General features: G+C 51.5%; 1 protein-coding gene across 13 annotated transcripts in view; it reads right to left on the reverse strand.

Moving 5' to 3' along the window:
* SEMA4D (semaphorin 4D) overlaps positions 1-21,611 on the reverse strand; it is a 109,076-nt gene that overhangs the window by 37,803 nt on the left and 49,662 nt on the right. For 6 of the 13 annotated variants that reach the window (XM_019628399.1, XM_019628393.1, XM_019628387.1 and 3 more), the window contains one exon: positions 8,570-8,634. The exons of 5 other annotated variants lie outside the window; for them this stretch is intronic. The gene's annotated coding sequence lies outside the window, so the exon portion shown is untranslated. Of the gene's footprint in view, positions 1-1,456; positions 1,542-8,569; positions 8,635-13,701; positions 14,498-21,611 lie in introns of those variants that run through there. 2 more of the 13 variants (XM_019628392.1, XM_019628398.1) reach the window with 2 other exon arrangements.

Consider the following 21,611-nt stretch of genomic DNA (forward strand, 5'->3'; position numbering starts at 1 on the left):
CTTCCCTTTCACTCTCTCAGAGGCCCCAGGAGTTGGCCATCCCCACCAAGCCAACCCACCTCCAGGTCTATCAGTCCAACTGACACCCCGAGATCCTCTCCGGAACCTTCCCCTCACCCCACCATCACTTCCAGCCTCCTGACTTCACCATCCCTCAGGGGCATCCAAGTGGCAGCCAGCAACCTCCCTCCCTCCCCCACAGTCCTCTCTGGGCTCTGCCACCCTGGGGCTCCCCCCACAACCTGCCACAATATGCCAGCACCTGTCTAGCTGCCTGGCCCCTCCTTACTTCCCGACACCTCAGGCCAAACCAAACCTCCCAAGAGGCTTTTGGAAAAAGTTTTGTCTTCCAGTTCATCTAGTCAAGTCACTGCCTCCAGGAAGCCCTCCTGAGCCATTTCCTCATCCCACCCAGGAAGTCACCTCTTCCTCCCCCAGCATCTTGGTCTGGCCCGCAAAGTCCAGTAGGCAGCGTGCTCATCCTCAACAACTCTGTAGGCCTAACAGGGTCTTCTTTGTTTTTATGTGTGCCTGGGGCACAACCACTGCCCAGCTCCACTTCATAAAGGAATAACTCAGGGGGACTTTCACCATAGGCACCTGCCCACGGGGGAGACGCCAGGCACCACTGGGTCTCATATGTTCCCTGCCTTCCTTGCGCAGTATCCCCCTGCACTTTCTCTCCCAGACTGGAGGCCCACCCGTCCAGGCCCCCGTCCACCTGGCATCTGTTCCCCATCCGGACAGACTCTTAGCCCCCGAATTCAGAGAGCACCAGTCCCTCGTTTTCTGGCACATACTGGGTGGAGGCAGCACCTCTTTTCTACAAAGGACCAGACGAGCATGACTGTCAGCTTTTTGAGTCCCACAGTCTCGTCCATGGTGGCGCACGGCTATGTGCCAACACAACTATTTATAGAAGTGGGTGCCAGTCTGCACGCCAAGCCCTGCACTGGGGATCCAGAGGGGCAGCTGGCCCAGACACCCCGCAGCAAGGGTGGAACCCGAACTCTAAATGCCACATCAGATGCACTGGGAAGAAGACAGGCTGCCTCGTGGAGTGGCCATGAGGGCTCACACCCCACAGAGGAGCTCTCAGAAGTGCTCACCATGTGACAGACACACGTCACCCTCGGCCCCGGGCCCTGGGTGGGGACCCTGCTCCCCTGCCCTCAGTAGGGAAGGGGGGCATGAAATGGCTCCTGGAGCCCAGGCCGGGTAAGGTCTCTCACGCTGTGCCGTGTTTCCAATGTTCCCACTCATTAAGCAATCCCATAGAGTGTCTGGTGATTCCTAAATACTCTACAGAAATCCCACACAGACACAGGACACCAAGGCCCCAGCAAAGAGCTATCTGTTGGATGATGCTGACGGTCTGGGCAGCGCCAGATGTCCACCCGGCTCATTCCAGGTCCATTTCCACCACCAACACCACACCAATCTAAGCAGCGCTCACCTCCCATCCTGACGTCTCCAACAGCCGCCTACCCCTTCACCCTGCTTCTTCCGTTCTTGCTGCCTATGGCAGAGATCTCTGACTTCCTGTCCCTGAACCCACAAGCCTTCATTTTCATTAACAGAATGTTGATGGGACGGCAGTGTGACCAGCTAAACACATCCCCCAGTTCATGTGGTGGCAGGTCTGGCCCAAGAACTGTGAACAAATGTTATTAGGTAGGAATTCCAGGAAAGCTCTTTAAAGGAGGCTGGCTCAGCTAGTGTTTGCATTTTTGCTTTCAGCCTTTCTTCCTTTTCCTGTCTGGAATGCAAATTTGATGGTTGGAGCTCTGGAAGCCACCCTGTTAACATGAAGATAAGGATCTCCTTCTAAGAACCAAGTGGAGATCCACAAAAACTAGGGACCCTCCCAACATAGTGGAGACTTGACACCTGATCTCTTCTGCCTACCCTAGAGTTGCTAATAAACCAGTAATCCCTTTAAATGACTGTTTTTCAGGTTTGTGCTATCAGCAGTCAGATACAATTCTACACAGATACAACCCCTCTATAATGCATTTGCCAAACAGTAGCAGTAGCCAGAATAACGTTTTTAACACAAAGCAGAGCATATCCTTTCCCAACACGCAATGCTTCTCACTGGGATTAAACCTAAGCAGACGATGTTGGTCCGCCTTCCACCCAGCCTCCCCGGTTTCATGCTCCCCACCTTTCTGTCCTGGCTGTATCTGGACACATGAGGCTCAGCCAGTCTGCAAGGCTGTGCTTCCTCCAAATATCTCTACATATGTCCGTTCCAGAGATCACGGGGGTACATCCAATGGCAGTCTCCTCAGTCTTCCTGAGGGTACTTTTTCTCTGTATGACTTATCAGCAAGTGACAAGGGCACCCCAAAGTTTCTCTGCTCTGAACTCCCAAACAAGTAAGGGTTTCTAGGACTGGTCCCCAACGGGGCAGTGAGAAGGTCAGTGGCTGGCAGGGTGAGAGGTATGGGAGGGATGACCGGGCAGAGCTTGGCAGACTTGCCCCACTCTGGAGTGGGGTGTTGATACAGGGCAGGTTATACATTGTGGGGGGGGTGGTAACATGGGAATTCCATGTGCTTTGTGCTCTATTTTGCTGGGAATCTGAAAATGCACTTAAAAATAAAGTTTATTAAAAAATAAAACCAAACCCCACCAGCTTGGAGAGGTCCTTCCTGAGCATATGTGAGGCCCTACGCATGCGTGCCCACAGCTGGGTGCCCTACTGGCTGCCGGGGCCCTGGGGGGGGTTCATTTCTCCCCAGATATCAATGCAGAGCCGCCTCTATTGGAGGGAGAAGGGCCCCACGACAAGAACAAATTCCTACTTAGACCCTGATAGAAATCAGTCTTGTGGGACGCCCTGTGACACGCGTGGCAGCCAGGCTTAGAGACTGGACATAAGAGATGGGCCATCCCTCTCTGCAACCAGGCACTTAGAATTCAGGGATTTATCTCAACTCTCTCTTCAAACTGGATAAAACGACACTCCAAAAGGACATAACCCATAGGGATAAAAATGGGGAGAGAACAACAGCCCATGAGGGTGTTAACAAACCTTAGAAACTAGAAAGAAAACAGATGGGCATAACCAGTGATGTGCGGGCAAACCTTAACAACTGGCTAAGGGGCGGGGTGGGTGCCCTGCTTTGCAGCGTATGCTGATTTCTGGGGTATAAATGCTGATTTCCAGCTCCCGACATGATGCCACTGAACAGAGACAGGATGAGATGGTCTGTAGTGCACCAGTGTATAACATTTCCACCACACAGACACGACATGTGTGGGGCTTCAAGAGCACAGGTAACAGAGAAACGCACAGGAAAGTAGTGAGTTTGAGTATGTTTTCTTTCACTTTTATTTCTATTACAGTGTAATGAAGTTTACATAATTTAGTTTTTTATAATGGCTGTGTTCACCACTGTTGGTAAGTAACTGACTTTGTGGACCAAAGAGATGTGAAAGCAGAGCCTGTGAGGGGGAGTCACAAAGAAACACAACATGAGAAAATGAATGCGAGCTTGAAAATTAAAATTTTGGTTAAAGAAAGAAAATAGTCAGTTGGAGGGTTGGAAGATAAAATTGAGGCATCTTCCTGGAAGTTGAACAATGTGGCAGAGAGAAAATAGGGAGGGATAAGATAAGAAAGCGGGAGGAACAAATCAGGAGGCCCACATCTAACAGGAGTTCCAGGAGAAAGGGAAAATAGGAGGAATTATCAGAAAATAATAAAAAGCAATATAAAGAGATATACAAATATGTTATTTATATATAAGAAAATGTCCAGAACACAAGGACACGAAAGCACCAAGCAGTGTGATGAATGAGAAAAGACCTCCACACCAGGCATGTTCTGATGCGATCTGGGAATCCGTGAGACAAAGGGAGGGCCTGAAAGCTTCAGAGAGAAAACAGGCCCCACCCAATTACCTCTCAAGAGCCACACTGTCAGGAAATAGTGGTACAAACAGTTTGAAGGAAAATACCCCAAATGGCTAAAACAGCTGCAGCTCACTATCTCAGGGACAAAGGGGCAAATACTACTTCACTTTAAAATCACGTGCATTCATCGCTCTGATAAGAATTAAATTTTAAAAAGAAATCAATGCTCAGGCTCCTTGCGGCCTGGAAGGCAGCAGCTCGGTGGATACTGCAGCAGCAGACACAGCCCAGTGCAGGTGGCCTGCACAGGATGGGAAGATTGAGCTGTGTCTGCATAGCCACATTTGGGGCTCACACTTCTGCAAAAACAGGATGATTCACCAAGCAGCAGAAGTGCGCTGAGCAGCAGCACAAGAGTTAGTGTAAAAAGCAGCTCAGAGAGTGGCCAGCAAGGAGTCCTGGCCTCTCACCCACTCTACCCCCCATAGGCTGCCCCCAGCCTTTGCACATGCTGCCCCCTCTTCCAGAATGTTCTACCCCCAGGAGCTCCCAGGGGCTAGCTCCTTCCCACAGTGGCCCTTTGCTCCAAGACCACCTCCTCACAAGCTGCTCCACCCCTACCTCCACGCCCCTCCTGCTTTATTTCCTTCATAGCACACTGAGGACTTGAGGATGTCTCAATGAAAATGTCTCAATGACGCGGTCCATCCTGGGGCAGGGCAGAACCGAGGGAATGCAAACACCCATTAGAAGACCCAGGCCAGAGCTCGAGAAAACCAAGGTGAGTCCCCAGTGGCAGACAGTGTCAGGAACAAAGTACCCAGAATGAACATAAGTTGAGAAGGGGCCTTGTAAGGGCGCTCTCCACCACAGTTCCCACAAAGGGAACTCACCAGCTGACGCTGGGGGTAGTCCTGTGTCTCCTTCTGTCCTCACAGGCTGCTCAAACTGATTTAGGTGAGAGGAGAACATATTTTTTTAATGGCCTGTAGCCTGGACCAAACCCAATACTGCTATTCAGGAGCCGGGTGGCTGTCACTCTCGGCCATTTCCAGGCGGCCCTGTCAGCAGGACCAGAGGACGGAGCAGTTCTTTCTGCAAAAGTACGCGAGTGCCCCAGCACACAAAAGCTTTATCCCACTCTGAGCTGTATTTATCTCATCAGGACACACCAGATTCCTGACAGCCTCAGTCGGACCCTGCCTCTCGTTCCCAAATGGTTTTTAAAAAAAATCCACATGAATAGCCAAAGGCAGGATGGTTGGTCCCTGCCACACAGACGCCCCTCCACGCAGAGGACATTTCTTTATGACATTGGAAGGGTTGAATGTTTTTACTTTTCTGCCAAACACACATTGTTTTGTATAATTTAAAAACTGCTAAGCAAAGCAAACCCCACACCCACATGGACACACTGCCACCGTGCTCTCAGCAACACTGGCTCCATGATCTTTAGGGGATGTCCCATCAGGAATCACAACCCACACATTCAAATGGAGACAACAGAATAAAGTGCCTGTTCTGCTGGCTACCTGGCATTTCTTTTTTTTCTTTTTTTCTTTTTTTAAGATTTTATTGGGGAATTGGGAGAGGGGAACAGCATTGGGGAATTTGGGAAGGGGAACAGACAAGTTGCTGTCCTTTTGTTCTTCAGTCTAGTTGTGGAGGACGTTGCTTCACTGGCTCATGCTGGTATTATCATTGCACTCTTCCCAGGTGAGGCAGATTGGTTGCAGGCCATTGGACAGACGCTCATGGCGGCTCACAGCCACTCACGCTGGTTGCCAGCTACTCACATAGCTTACAGAGCTCACTGCCGCCCCACTGCAGCCTATGCCATCACCAGTGACTCACGGCAGCCCAGCTCCAGGTCGAGCTGTTGCTCACCATCTTAGCTGTAGAGGGCGCAGCGTCACTGGCTCTCATGTGGGATCTGAACTGGGGCCCTGCTGCTCAGAGATGGTGTCCCAAGTCAGCTCTTAACCGACGCGCCACTCGGCCAGCCCTACCTGGGCATTTCTGAGAAGCTAAGGTAGCTTGCTGGGAGCCAAGTGTCAGAAGCAGCATTTCACTTCCCTGTGCAAAGTGCTGCCTTTCACAATGAGATGGAGGCTCATTAGGATAATAGGGTCACAGTGTCACTCCCATTACTTACACATAATTGTGCTGATTCGTGAGCAGTGCACAATCCCACTTTAAATAACAGAACCCAGAGGGGTCTCTGAACACATCACTCAGGGCCCATCAGTGCCTGTCACATGGCAGCTCTCCACCCATGTGGCCTTGAACCAAGCCAGGGGGTTGCGGCAGAGAAAATAGGCATACCCAGCAAACTGTAAGGGTAAGGGTTAGTTCACAAAACGGTGTACACAAATGTCTGTGTGCACACATGTGTTGTGTATGTATGTCTGCACATATGTACACGTGTGTATGCATGTTATACATGCAGTTGTGTGCATCTGAGTTTCTGTGCATGTGTGTAAATGTGCATTTGTGTGCCTCTGTATAAGTGTGATATGTGTATGCATGAGCATCCACACTTACATGCATGTGTGTGCATTCATGTATGCATACGTCTGTGTGTACATATCAGCATGTGTTTGCATGTGTGCATACAGGCATGTGTCTGCGTGCATGTATGTGCACACATGTGCGTGAGTGCACATGTGCATACATGTATGCACATGGGGGTGTGGTATGGGCACACTTTGTTGCAGCACAACAATTCTGATCTGGTGTTACATTCTTAGATGTGAATGGTGACTGCCAGCTGGGGTGCAGTAAGGCAGGAACCATGGACTGCAGGTGGGGTCTGTCACAGCCACTTCACTCCTTGGCTTCCCTTCTTGGGACCAGTTGTCTGGGCCAGTAGTGGTGGGTCACAGAGAGGACGCCATTCACTACCACACATCAGGCGTCAGTGCTCCCGTCAGCAACAGGGTGATAGCCAACAATAAAAGTGCCCTCACTGGGATCTCCAGGGAACCTGTGAAAGGGGATCCCGGGTGACGGCTGTGGATGACTGCTAGGACAATCTGTTCTGGCTTCTTGTCTACAATTTTGTCCAGACAGGATGGGTGAAGCCCTGCTCCCCATCCAGGCCCTGTGGCCAGTACAGTGGAGGACATGCACCCGCCCACACCTTCCCCTCCCAGGCGGGAGCAGAGAGAGGCAGCCACTCCGAGATCATGTCCCGCCAATGTTACTCCCAGGCTGTCCTCTACCAGATGCCCCCCGACACCTCCAGACTCCCCTCCCCCACCTCATGTCCCCCTCCCCTACCCCTGGTCTCCTCCCCAAACCCTGGCTATGGTGCCAATGTCACCATCTCACAGAAATGGCCTTGTCCCCCAGGAATCAGGATTGATTTCAGGAGCTCTCTATGTTACATGCCCAACAAAGACTTTATTGTTTGAACTTCAGTTTTCCCAAAACTTAGAGCAGATCGTCAGCAGCAGCATTCCAGCTGCACAGGGACGAGCGCAGCCCTGGAGCTGGGTCCAGTTGGACCCACCCCGTAGAAAAGCATCCAGGACACTGTCCCAGGATGCGAGCTTCCCCCTCCAGCAACACTGCAGGGGCAAACAATCCAGTCAGGATGTCCGACACACACACCCTAATCTCATTCCCTCACGCGAAGCCCGGCACGTGTGCGCCACGCGCATGCTGACGGGAGCTGGGAAGGGGAGGGCACTGGGGTGAGGAACACACATACCAACCAATCAACTGGCAGTGACGTCGGGCACACACTCAGAAAGGCATCAGAAAGGCGGGTGCAAGGGGAGCGAGGACCCCACCAGCCCTGTCAATTAAAGGGCTCAGCAATCAAAATCCAAAGACAAATGAAATGATCTAGGGGGTAAAAAGTTAGGAAAAAAAATCCTTGTAACATAAATGCCTGGGCTTGGAATTCTTAATTAATGCAGCAACCTACCACACTAGTAAGAAACTACGGAGCCTGGGCCAGCAGACAAGGCTGTGAAGAAAATGTTCTCATGTATGTGTCTGTAACCAGCCAGTAAGCACAGTGCCAAGTGTCCCAGAGGGAACCTGCATCATTACCACTGCCCACCACACCGGCATGAACTGGCACCTCAAGACCCTGCTGGCGGCAGGACTGCCGAGACAAGCTGAGCGACGCCCTTGCTGGGCCCATTCACAACAGGTAAGTAACAGAAATGGATGAAGGAGAGGTAGGAGCTTTCCTTTCGTTTTTACAAATTAAACTGGCATTTCCCTTTCCTCTACAACTGGAAATATATGGTCGGCCATGTATTAACTAATAAAAATTAAGATGAATCACAAAGCAACCAAAATCCAGGGCACGATGACACTGAGAGCTCTCTTTTTAAATCGGACATCACCAATGACCCCCCTGCACTCCCAAAGAGAAGATGGAGCATTTCAGTGCTCAGACCAGGGGCCATCAGTCCAAAGAGAGCAGGGAAGCAGCACAGGAAGGGAAAGGCAATGGGGGGACAAAGAAAAAAGAGGCGACCCACATGGAGGTCTGGGTGCCCAGCACCTATACTGCCCTGTGGGCTCCATCTTAGGCCACCCCGTGGGACAGAGATGAAGTCCAGATCTTTGACCCCACGAGCACGCAGGGTCCAACCACCGATCTCCTGCTGAATCCCACTGGGGCTTCCGTAAGGTGCCAATGTGCCAACCTGGGATATAGATTGAGGGCAAAAAGGGATTTTACCTGTATCCTGTGCCTCTCAAAACTTCCCAATCGTTTCTAGGAAGAAATCTTCAGAAATCTTTGCTCTGGAAATAATGGGAAACAAGAACATTTAAACGCTTAAATGGCCTGTCCACATAAACTCAGCATCACCTCTGGAATGGCACTGGAAAGAAACTTGTAATTTTCTTTAAATTTCTGGACCCTCTGGCTGCTGACTCTCTGACCCAGGATTAGCGTGGCATTCGCATTCGTGCCTTGTGCAAATGGGAGGAGGGAGTGAGTGTGAAATCGCTCACCCATAAACAAAGGACGTGCAACTTGGGCAGTCACCCAGGTGCAGGAGCCAGTCCCCAACTACTGACAGCCGCTATTTCCCCCACGAAATAAGCCATTCAAATACAAGCCACGGTCACAGTCATTAATCAAAAAAGTATCACTGAATTCTCCTCAGATGTGTATCCTTTAGAACTTCTCTTCCTTGAACTCCAAAGGTGTGAGACCATGAAGGAGAAAGCAGAGATAATACATACAAAATATTTACAAGAAAATGATTTCCTGAAGAACCTGTTTACTTCCCCAGTTTTCTTTCTTTTGGATTGTTGTTTTAAAGCCAAGCCAAACAGAGCATTTCCAGTGGTGTAGCAAGTTTTGTGGTGTGTTTGTTATTCCTTCACAGTACAGGAGGGAGCCCTCAAAACAGAGATCCTGAAGTCCAGTGAGATCACAAATGATTCGACAAAGAGAATCTGAATGGTGAAGCCAGAGGCCACCATGCAAGATTAATGAAGGGTTAGCAGCTGGTTAAACGGAGGCTGACTCCTCTATGGCTGCAAATGACCCAACATAGTTTTCTTTTAAACCTCAGAATCAAATGTAAGCATTTTTTTGTGGCTGGAGTATTATTTTCTCTTGCTTTAAGAATTTATACAATCTTGCATTTCTCTGAAGACAGCTAAGAAGCGGGAGGGGCTCCCCAGGAACATCGGTAATGCCCCGTCTTCCCCACACACACAGCCTGGAAGTGGGACCAATCACGCCTGCAGCATGGAACCCAGCCTACACCCCACCACTAAATGCCCACCCATGCCACATGATTTCCAGGGTCACCTGGGGCCCCTCAGGTCCCCTGAATCCTGAGCAAACACCTTGAGTTAGCAAATGAGGCCCCAAAGTAACAGGCAGAAATGGTTAGGATTCATCAGGCTCCACTGTGGTAGGCTTCCAACGACTGGTTCTGCAGAGGTGGCTGCTTCTGATGGCCAAAATTTGTAAGCAAAATTAACTTCACATCTGAGCAAGCAGGAAGTGTCCTAGAGAGGCCATATCTACCCAGGACACAGAACCAATGTCTTCTATTTTAATCTCCGATGAGCAGGCGATGTGCAAGCCTGATGAATTGTGGGTTTTTCCTGTCACACAGGTTGGGGGGGTGGGGTGGGGGGGCGCACAATAGCCACCTGGAGACTGCTGAAAATACTTATGGGAAAAAGAATGATTCACACACAAATAAGAGGTTTAAATGGAACCACTCTTTCAGATAAGAGGTTTAGATAAACAATAAGAATTCTAAGAATTATAACCAAAAATCTCTCTTCCAGAAATTCAATAAGCCTTTGTCACTTTAATAAAAGCCCGGAGCTGCTGGTTCTGTGGTTGGACGAGTACATATCCTATTCACCTTAAATTCCTGGTCCTGAACACATGACAGGTTAGGGCACTGCGTGTGTCTGTATTCTTAATAACCTCACCCACTGCACTGAATTGTACATGCTCATTTTCTCCTCCAAACCAAGTTTCCGTATCTCACCTCTGCCAAACGTCTTTTAGCCTGTGGTTTCTGGGTAAAAATATACACTTTCAGCCTCAGTCAACCGCAGAGGCCCGAGCCCCCAGATGTCTGTACCCTTCATCATGACAATTTTTTCTTTTCTCTCAAGGTAAAAGCTCAGAAGCTATAATTAGTTATCATGACACTGAAACATGCAAAATACAAATTCCTCATACAATTACTAATGATAGTTTCAACTGGGTATCTCCTAACTTCTTATGCTGCACCTAAAAAGAATGCAAAGGTCCAACTGTAAAACAAAGGAATGAAATTAATCAGAAGAGACAGAAGTATTTCCCAAGAAACTTGGCCTTTGCCCTCCGCCTGTCCCCGGGCAGGGCAGGAGAGCGTGGGAGATCCAACACTCATGTCTGATGGCCCACCCACCACCCATGACAACAGCCCAGGACCATGGTGAGGTGGGCCTGTGCCTCCCATGCATCTTGACAACGGTCTGCAGCAGCAACCCCTCCTTCCAAAGTCTCTCGCCCCGGCACTAGCTAGGGCTCCTCTTTAGCAGGTGGAGAAGACACAGGAGGGATGGGTGAGGGCATGGGGCTCTGTGGTAAGAATGATCTGGGCTCTAGGCCTGGCATCTACATTTACCAGCTGTGTGTCCTTGGGGAAGCTTCTGGGCCTCTTTATGCCTGTTTCCTTATCCAGAAAGTAAGCATAATAATAGTGTCTACCTCACTTGGTTATTATGCGGCTCCATGAGGGACCTATGTGAAGGGCTTAGGGTAGAGTCTGGCACCTAGGAAGCACCGCAGAAGTATCAGTGATGACCCTGCCTACCTGGGAATCCTTGCTAAGAAGACTATATAAGACAGAAAAGCAGGATTTGGATGCTAGCACATCTAAGTCCCCTCCTGCAAAGTGTCTCAGGGCTCCCCCAGCGCCCCCTGCCTATGGGGAGCCTGGGCTTGGAGCCCAGGTGTCTCTGGGCTCATGGCCACACTCTCCCTGGCACAGGGCTCCAATCATAGGCCCCATCACTGCCATTGCAGATGGGGAGGAGGCCTCAAGCCCCTGTTGTTCAACCTCCTCACCTGGCCCAGAACCCCCCAATGGTAATGAGCAATCCACCCCTCTCCTGTCTGGGGTGGGTTTGCATATTATAGCCAGATGGCATCTCTCACCTCTGAGAGAGGCAGCCATGGGACAGCAGGTTATAAAGTGCAGCGATGAGGGACCAGGGGAATTCACATGCCCTGGGCAGCTGAACAATAACTGCGAGGACTGACCCGACAGGTCTCTGCCAGGGACGTGTGGATACACCCCCACATGCCCAAGCACCAGGCCACTCAACAGGAAAACCGGAAACACCTAGCAGTCCTTCTGTGTGTGTGTGTGTGTGTGCACGCGCGCGCGCGCACATACATATATATACTGTATATATGTACGCTTATTTATATAGGAATTGTGGCACATCCCTAGTTTGGAATACTATGCAGCTGTTAAAAAGATGAAAGCAGCCACTGGGATGAAAGGATGTCCGATAGTTCAGTAAAAATTAAGATTCTCAGCAGTATTATACTATGTTCCCATTTGTGTAGGCACATGTATATGACCATTTGTGTGTGTGTGTGTGTGTGTGTGTGTGTGTGTGTGTAGTTTAATCAAAAGCACTACTTGATGATATCAGAATTTAATCAAAGACCTGCTGGCAGTGAGTGACTAGAGAGTGGCTTTGGTCTGGGGTAGGAGTGTATTTCATTTTTTAGTATTTGTATTTTTTAGTACTATCTGAATGCTTATGTTAAGCATGTGGTTTCCTAATTAAGACATTTTTTAACCTGATATTAAAAGTAAGATATATTAAATGTGAAAAATTTGGAAAATATAGAAAAGGCTAGAGAAAACACATTTCTGACAATTTTTAAAAAAGGCTGTAATAACTTTACTGTTAACTAATAATAATAAATATGATTCCTTTTTGAAGTTCACTAAATGGATTTCATCACAATGGAAGTTTTTAAGAGCAGCAGACAGACTTAACATCATTTCCAGTCATTCTGACATTCTGTTGGGCCTTCTCCTCCCGAATAACTGAAATAGAGGAGTGTTTACCCGTGACCTTTGCTGGAGGGTGGGCCACACGTGGCGCTGAAATGTGCTGTGCACAGGCCTGGGGGAGGGGGCTGCAATGACCCCTCAGTGCCCCGGAGGGGTTGGAGAGGCAGGCTTGTAGCCACAGTGCAGCAGAAACAGAGACCCGAAGTCCATGACGGAAGCAAGGACCTGTGGGCGGGCAGGAGAGGAGGGAGGGACCCATGTGGCATCATCCCGTGTGCGTTCAGTGCTCCCAAGTATCATTTCCCGGCTATGCGATGTTCCAGTTAAATCTGATAATGCTGGAATTCAGATCATTGCCAACTTTCCCCTCAAATTCATTTTTAAAGAGTGATTTTCACCGCCAGCACAACCTGACCAAGAAGTTTTTCTATCTAGAATGCAGAGCCTGTTTGCAGAGATCCGGATGGCACACAGAGGGCACCGTGAGATGGTCAGAAGGCTCTGTCCTCTTACACCTCGGGGGGGGACAGGAAACTGACTCAGGACTGACTCATCACACTGACAGGTTTACTTCCTTCTACCGGGACATGCCCTACACAATTTCTATGACTTACGTTTAGTCACCCTTTTTCTAAGTGTTTCCATTTAGTTGAGCTATTTTTGAAAGGGCATACATACATACATACATATGTTCACATTGTCTGCTATAAAATACACCTGAAGTCATGTAGCACAAACACTTTCTATACTCCTTTCAAGTCAATGAGATGCTTTAATTCAGTTTGTGTTTATTCTCCCCCAACAGGGGAGGCAGCAAAGAGTGACGGCCAGATGTGGACTCTGAGGCCAGCCTGCCTGGGTTCAGGTCTGAGGCTGCGCCTAGAATAGGTCACCCCGCTCCACTTCCCCAGCTACTCCCTTAGCCCCTCCACCTGTCTCAGCTACTCCACTTCTCCCAGGTGCTCCCCCAGCCCTCAGCCCCTCCAGCTCCCCAGTGGGAGGATATAATGCAGCTGCCCTCTGGGGGCGAAGCTGTGTAAATGAGGACCTGTAAAGCACACACGTGCTACAGAAGTAGACTTAAATAAAATGTTAACATAGCCACACAGAATGGCATTATGCCCTCATGACCCAGGTGGGACACTCCTCAGCGCAGGGAAAGGTCTGACCAGACTCTCAGGGCCATAGGGGCCTCACCTAACATAAACAAGTGGTAGGGGAATGCAGGTTTTCTTAGGCACCCCTGGATCCTTCAGAGCCCTGGTGAGACAGGTTTTAAGGACTGCCGTCAAGGAGAAAGACTCACAGAACGCAGGAACCTGTCTAGAGCCACGGTCAGAGCTGGGACTCCCCCTCCAGGGTCTTGCAGACACGGGTAGAACTTGTCAGCACATCCCGGCTCTGGAACGGTGCGTGGCGCTGAGGATGGGGCCTGTCACAGTGAGCGGGCCAAAAATCGCTCTCGAATACTCCTGGTGCCAGAGCAGCAGCTCCTGTCCCCTCCTCCTCCAGGAATTCAGGGCAGAGATGAGGGGTGTCCTGGCCCCACAGCAGGCACTTCAGAAACAGTGGTCCTTCTCTTTGCCATTTGCCAGCTGGTGAAGGCGTCACAGGAGTTGCCCGGAAGCACCTGGAATCTGGAGCTGGCTCAGGGCTGAGCCCTGGGCCGCCTGTGGCAGCGTCCTCCACCCCCAGGTGCTCACTGCTGGTGAGGAACAGCGCGTGTGGTTTCGTCAGGGAACCAGACTCCTCCTGCCCTGTGCGCGGCCCCCAGACCCAGCCCAGCTGCAGAGGGACTATGAAGTCTCCTCTCAGCCGCAGTGGGAGGGACGGGCCAAGGGGCCTCGACAAGCCCAGGCCCGTGAGAGGATTTCTTTTTTAAATCTCAAAACCACAAAATACCATTCTCTTTGCCTTCATCTTTGGTAATTCCTTAAAACTATACAGTGGAGTTACAGAGTCAGGCCAGCTCGACCACAGACTGTCATCCAGCTCCGTCCAGCACAGCCTGAGCCAACGGAGGCCTCTCCTTTTAACCTGGCTTTCCTCCCAGGACGTAGCCATTAGAGAGAATCCACACGCTCTGGCAAACGTGCCACCAAGAACCCCAGTCACCTCCCTCCCGGCAAGACAAAAAGAAATGTTCACCAGTCCGTCACCTCGGGCCACCAATTCCCACTTCAGCATGATTTTAGACGTCAGACTGTTCACTATTTTGTGTACACACTACCCGCACAATCCATTTCTGATGCGTCAGTGCCCGCACCCTCCAAGGTGACCTTCAGGAAGCCCAGCTCAGCCCCCAGAGCTGGCTGTGCACCTTCCAGCCAAGACTGCTGCCTCTGAAACATGTTCAAACCATGCCAGGCCACACCCATCAGCAGAGGACCGAGTGGCCACTGCGGGGGGTGGTTCCCTGGCTTTCCAAGAGCAGTCAGAACAGGACACAGCAACACTCATGCCCCAAGCCGAGAAGAGGAGGAAGCAAACACTGCCGGCTCCCCCTCCCCCCACCCCCCGCCCGAGGCCTAGAGAGGTGCCGGATTTTCCTAACCTGAGAAGCACCATGAGTGCCTCTGCTGCTAAGATACTGCCCAGCCATCTACATGCCTGTTTGTGGTGAGAATGTCAATCATTCCTGCTTTCCAGATAACCAGCAAAGGCACATCCCCACGTAGGCACCCCCACCGAGTAATCTTGAGAATATGCTATGAGTCACTCCACCCATCGATCTGCCCTCGAGGCTCTCTCCCCTTCTAGATGCTTCCAGGTCAAACTACTGTGGCTTTCCCCCAGAGTTTGGGAGTGACAAGAGAGGGGAAAACCTAAAATCATGTCATCCTGGCTTCAAGGGGCCTCGCTATGCCTGACCCACAGTGCTGCAGAAGCCAATGGGAAGGCCGGGCTCAGGAGGGTGTGTCATCAGGGGCAAGACGGCTGTGTTGAAAAAACTCAAATGCCCGCATCCCTTGCTCAAGATGGCAGGAAGGTGCCTGGGGCAGCTTCTGCTGCAGTCCCCGGTGGGAAGAGAAGTCCGGGTCGTGGTGAGCCACCCAGATTCCAGGGATTCGCTCTGTAGCCTCCACATGGAGAAGAGCCCCCCACATTTCTCAAGCCTCTGCTAGCTGGACCCCAGTCCTGCTAACCTGCAACCTGCTCCCAGAGCTGGGCCTAATGTCCCCAGTGCCTCCCGGAGGCCTTGTCTTTCCATCCCACAGGGGGTGGAGGTCCCCTCTCTGAGCTGATTCAGAACCTGTGAGACATGGAAAAGTGGCAGCTAGTGTCTCACTGTCACCTGATCATCTTCCAAGGGGAAGAACTCCTGCCGAGGGGTTAACCAGCCCTCATTCTGTCTCGGGCTAGCTTCAAGGAGGCACTGCCCCTTCTGGGGACCATTGCTAGGGAGCAGATTAGGAATAGAGGCAGAGTGGTCTCAACTCAAGCCAGGAGTGCCAACCTGCATTTGTCACAGGAACCAAAATCGACTGGAAAATCTAAAAGACGTTCTAGAACATTCTTACTTGATAAGCTAGGCTGCCCCCTCCACCTCCACTAGGGTCTTGCCACCTGTCCCTGCGGAAGATTCATCGTGGCCCAGAAAAACTTGGCTCCCGCTCAGGGTGTCACAGAGGCAAGGCACCTTACTCTGTATGGGGCATGGTTATGCCAGGAGCTGCGCCAGGGACGGGCCTCACGCACACACTTGTCACCTTGTGCACGCTGGGCGCCTTCACCCAGTGACCAGGGACATGGAGAAAGGATTCAGGGACAGAACAGAGAGGACCCCAAATGTGGGTTCTGGGACAGCGCCAGTCAAGAGGACAGGGCTCCGTTTACCCACATTTTGGAACCCTTTTTGATTGGCTGAGGAAATGTGGATAATTATCCTTCACTAATGGTTTCTGGCCACCAGACTTATCGAGCTGATAGAAAATGGACATGTATGTACCCATATTAAACTGTCCCATTCTGTTGAAGGCGACACAGTTTTGAGGCCTTGTTTCCCGCAGAACTGAACCTGGAGTGTCGCCAGCTGGCTGTGCCACCCCGCCAGGGGGGGCCTTGGCTGCCCCAGGGTAAAACTCGCTCTTCCAGCTCTGGGCACCCTCTCTCTGCCGAGTGCCATGGGGGCATCACAGAAACATAAATAAACCACTCCTCTTTGGACACTCCCTTTCAATACCAACCCACCACTCAAGCCAGATGCCGAGGCCTTCCCGTGAGCACTAGGTGCCTCAAGAAATGCAGGTGCAGGCCTTTCGTGTCCAGTGGATCCCCGATGACCCCTGCCCCAACAAGAGTGCCTGCCTTTCCCATACACGGGACATGGGGCGAGAACTCCCCAGAGCAAATGGTCACCTGTTGACCGTCTGGCAGACAGAACCATCAGGTCACTTGGGTGGGCTGGTGCCCTGTGGGGACAAGGGGGCGCCCAGCGGGCTGACCGCAAATGCAGCCTGGTCCTTGTCCTGGGTCTCTGGCCCTGGGACGGGCCCTCCCCTTGCCTGCAAGCCCGCCGCTAGCCAGGCCTCTCCCAGGCACTTCTGCTTTCCCTCTAACCACACAGAAGGATGTGGTACAGACAGACACTGGGGTGGTACAGGCACCATTTCCTGCGAGGGTACTTCCTTGTGCGCCTAGTGGTCACACACTCAGTTACGGGGCCACCCCCACCTCATGGTGTTCCTCTGGGCTCCACACTCAGTGCCACCTGGTGATTCCCAGTCACATCCCTGCCAAGGACATGTGAGACCCTGCATGCTGGACACAGCAAACCAGGTCTACAAGTGCTTGAGGAGGGCCACCCCTCACCCTCTGGTTCCTTTACTCTTAGACTCACCCATGCTGTGAGCCAGGGACATGAGTCTGGGGAGAGCAGACTTCCCCATCACCATAGCCAGAGCCCTCTGGAGCAGGAGAGGAGTGGGTCAGGTCACTGAACGGCAAGGGACATGCTGACTCTTCACAGGGATTCTTGCAGCAACTCGGTGAGATTACATTATCGTCTCCCCTTCCCAGATAAAAACACGGAGACTTGGGATCTTCCAGAAGCCAGCAGTGTGGTCAGTGTCCAAAACCTGGCTGATCTGGGCCCACCACCAGCACCACCTTGCAGAAAGCTATATTTGCCTTCCCACATGGGAGACCCTGGGCCGCATCTGGGCCTCCCTGGGCCCATTCACATCAGCTTCTTATCAAAATCTCCCACGTGCTCTTAGTGAGGAGTCCAGCAGGCGCTCTATCAAGACTGGCGATGCTCTCTGCAGGAGGTCTGGGGAGCTCCCCTTTCCAAATAAACACAACATTCTAATCAGGCCAGTCAACAGTGCATACTACTCATTTTTTCTTGCTAGCTTAAAAAAACAAAGGCATGAAAATGAAATGAAATAATTCACACCAAATGAAGTGCACGCAGTGAAGGAGAGTGACTATCAGTCGCATGTGCCTTCCAGGTTTCTGTTCAGTGTCCAGCTGTCTCAGGCGGGGCAGTCCAAACGCACAAACACCGACAGAAACCTCATTAAAACCTCTGTAACTATAAAACTTGTCTGGGGGTTTGCAAAGTTGCTGCTTTACCCTGACTGTGGTCAGAGGGGGCACGGAGCAGTGTCTCTGCACGGTCGCTGCTCCCACCCAGCTGCCCAGGACAGGCTCCGGGCTTGGGATGGCAACCACACCCAACACATCTACAAGTCATAGAAGGTTCTAGAAACATTGAAGCCACAGGGAGAGGGACTATTAGGCGGCAAGGACATACATCACAAAAATCTCAGAACATAAAGGGATTGTTTTTGCAATACTCACTCAACATGCAGACCAGAACTGGAAGCCCTGGTCCAGCTCGCTCAGCCTGCCCCGGCTCCCCCGCTCCCACCCCAAGAGATCTTTGGGGGCCTCTCTCTTTTACCCAGAAAAGCTGAGGAGACCACGCTGGGCAGCACCCCCACACATACATACACCAGTGTGGACCCCACCGTCGGAGGTTGGGGGCCACCTCAATCTTCAGGGGAAACAATGGCTGCTCCCTGAGGGTGCCTGCCACCCAGTTGCAAAGCCCCCACCCAGGGCAAGACTGACACCTGTCCAGCGGCAGGTCCTACAGGCCACATCTTCCCAAGCTGAGCAAAGGACCCGCAAAAGTTACCACTCACAGGTGAGGGCAGAGACGAGCTGGCCTTCCCGAAGAGTCTGATGAGCTCTGCCAGCCTTGTTTCCTCGGCCTCAGCTATCCCACAAGCTCAAAAGGATGCCAGCCCACATCGCTTTAACAGTAACGATCTATCATCTAATGTGCACTCATCAGGACCTGGCTAAATAAATAAGAGCATTACAGCACACGACGCAGGCAGCACACATCATCAAGTCAATGCTTACCCACAAGTACAGAAGAACACAATAGATTATTAAATGCAAGAAAAAGACGATCAAATAGCACTTAGATGTAAGCTTATTCAGGTAAGAAGCCAGTCAGGAACGCGCACGCCCAGAAGGACCATGGGTGGCACATGCTCCAAGTGCCAAGCAACCCCCCTCAACTCCTTGATCCTGGCAAGGCGGCACTATCTGCTTATGCAGGTGAGCTCACCAGGTGCACCCGACCTCAGAGCTGTGACCATCTGTCTGTCAGAGGCATAGGAGGGGTGCCAGGTGTGAACAGTGCTCAGTGTTGGGCAGGGACTTCAGGGGCATCTTTAAATATATTCTTTGGACTTTTCTGTATCTTCTAATTTCTTTACATTGGAAATGCATTTTTGGGTATTTTTCTTACAAAACAATCATATTGTTTCCAAACATCAAACAAGAGAGCATCCCCAGCTTCTCTCTTGTGGTCTTCTCACCTCCCACCCCCGAGGCCACCCCACAATGAAGGGGAAGATGACTCGAGTCCCCCCAGGACACATTCCAGCCCTCTGTCCCTCAGCCACACCAGGCCCTGCACTTTCGGAGCCCCAGCATGACTCTGGTTACTTATGTCTTCACCCCTCTGGGGTCCACCTCAATTCGCCTCCACACCTGTGCTGCCCTGCTCCGTCCAGATCAGACCCGTCCGTTTGTCCCCCAAGAGAGACACAAAGCAGACTGACTGTACACCGGACCCAGCTGTGTGACCTGGGCTCCAGCTCTGGGCCCCTTACCTGACATATGACCTGGGCCAGCTTCTCAACCCCTCTGCCCTTGGCTTCTGAGCTGTACGACAGAACTGGCCTCAGAAAGTGTGTGGGTTATTTCTAACAGCACTCGGCAAAGACCAATGTTAGTAACATTATTTAAATCTACCACAGAAGAGCCTGAGCCACTAAGCCTTTAACTAGCTCATCCAGTAGCTGTCTAACCCTGCTAAAAGCCACAGTTGTAACAAACCACCTGTTAAGTTTCACATTTTGCTTTTTCTACAATGACTTTCCCCAAAGAAATTTATCAGAGAGGGAAAGTTTGTCCTGGCACCTGATGAAATTCACATTGTCTACGCACCTCCAACAGATCTAGTCTTGGCCTCCAACTCTGACATCCTGTCCTAAAAGACGTCACCCTGCAGGGTAGCACCTGCACCCACAGGCACCTGAGGACTGACTCAACCAGCGATCTAACATCCGTACTCCAAAGCAGGAGTAAGAAGACCGTGGAGGGTTGGAAGGTGGGAGGTCAGTCAGTTGCACAGAGCCAGCCTGTGAAAGCCAAGGTCAGGAGAAGCATCCCCTGCTGGTGCACCAGGTACACCTGAAGAACTGTGCTGCCGTCCCCAGTGCCTGCCCCCAGCCCCAGATACTCTGTGCCCTCGTCCCCCTCATCACCTCCAGAGCCTGGGCAGTGAGGCCCACGGCAGGGACAGTGGGAGCAGTGTCCATGGCTCCCAGCTGCCTCAGACGTGCATTTGCTCAGGAATCACTCTATTGTTTTAACTCTGAAACATTTACTTACTGGACATGTCAGCACTCAATGAGATGCTGCCTCTTGGAGAATATGCCTCACAGCCCTCCCCAATCTTGGATGTGGTGTCACTGGATTACCAAGTGTTTAAGTGGCTGGAGTATGAGCCTCTGAAGAGATGAAGAGTCATTGTTGTCCATAAAGTGAGAGACTGGGAAGGGGCTCACCCTGACAGCCAGGCACAGGCACAGCTTCTGCCATGCTTCGGTTTCTCCATCCCTCCACATGACACCCGAGGTCATGCCATGCTGGCCCTGTACAAGGCAGACCAGACCCCACAGCCTACGTTCTCGAGACACGTATAGTTGAAGGGAAGGAAGCCCTGAAGGGCAGTTACACAAGGACCCAGGTGCAAAATGCCCATGGGCTCTGTGCAAATAGGACAGAATCGGGGGTGGTGTCAGCATAGTGTAGCTGGCACCGATTGGGCAGTGCCCGTGCTACTTGGGCGGGTGATTCCTGTAGCCGGGGAGCCGGAATGGGATCCTCCACACGGAGTGGGGAGCCGAGATGTGTGGGGACAGGCTGTTAACGGGATGAAATCAGAGCGCCTTAGTGAGGGCACTGAAACATTAAGGTGCATGCACATGGACACCCTTCCAGCGTTCTTTCCTAATGACAACAGTAAGAGTAACAGAACAAAGAGGAAGACAGATGGGGCTGAGCAGCGTACCCCCAACCGATGAAGCTGGGAGTGCAGAGACCGCAGAACTCACACCCCAAACCATACTAAGTACAGCTCTGAGACCGAGGCTGCCAGAAAATGCTGTGCTTGGGTCCTGCCCCCAGCGGGTTTGGCTCCCCCTAGGCTGAGGCAGAAAGAGAGTCAGGCCAGGCTCTGCACTCCTCGCCTGGCGCCCACCCCAAGTGCAGCCAGGCAGCCTTCCTCATGCCCCTGCTGTCCCCTGTCCTCGAACTCCCAGGGCTCCAGTCCCCACAGCTCACAGCTCACACATCCCCTCTGCAGTTCTTTCGTCTCCCAGGGACAGTTCCTTCCTATAAGGGATTCTGGTGCCAGGGTTAAGATGGTGAGCTCCATTCCCTCGCATGAATGAAGGACCTCAGGAAATGATGGGAGCAGGTCCATCTCTACCAGATCTCCTGGAAGCTTCCAGGGCTCTGTCTGTTCCCAGGGAGCCCTGAGCTGCCTTCCAGGCATGGAAGACACCCTCCACAGAGCTCACAAAAAACTGCCTGCTGATCACTGGTGACCTTTCAAGAGAACAGTGATCCTCAGCTAATAGGTAGAGATACAAAAGGATATTACACACACACATGCACATCACA

The sequence above is a fragment of the Hipposideros armiger genome, unplaced genomic scaffold, assembly GCF_001890085.2.
Source record: "Hipposideros armiger isolate ML-2016 unplaced genomic scaffold, ASM189008v1 scaffold_786, whole genome shotgun sequence".
Classification (NCBI taxonomy): Eukaryota; Metazoa; Chordata; class Mammalia; order Chiroptera; family Hipposideridae; genus Hipposideros; species Hipposideros armiger.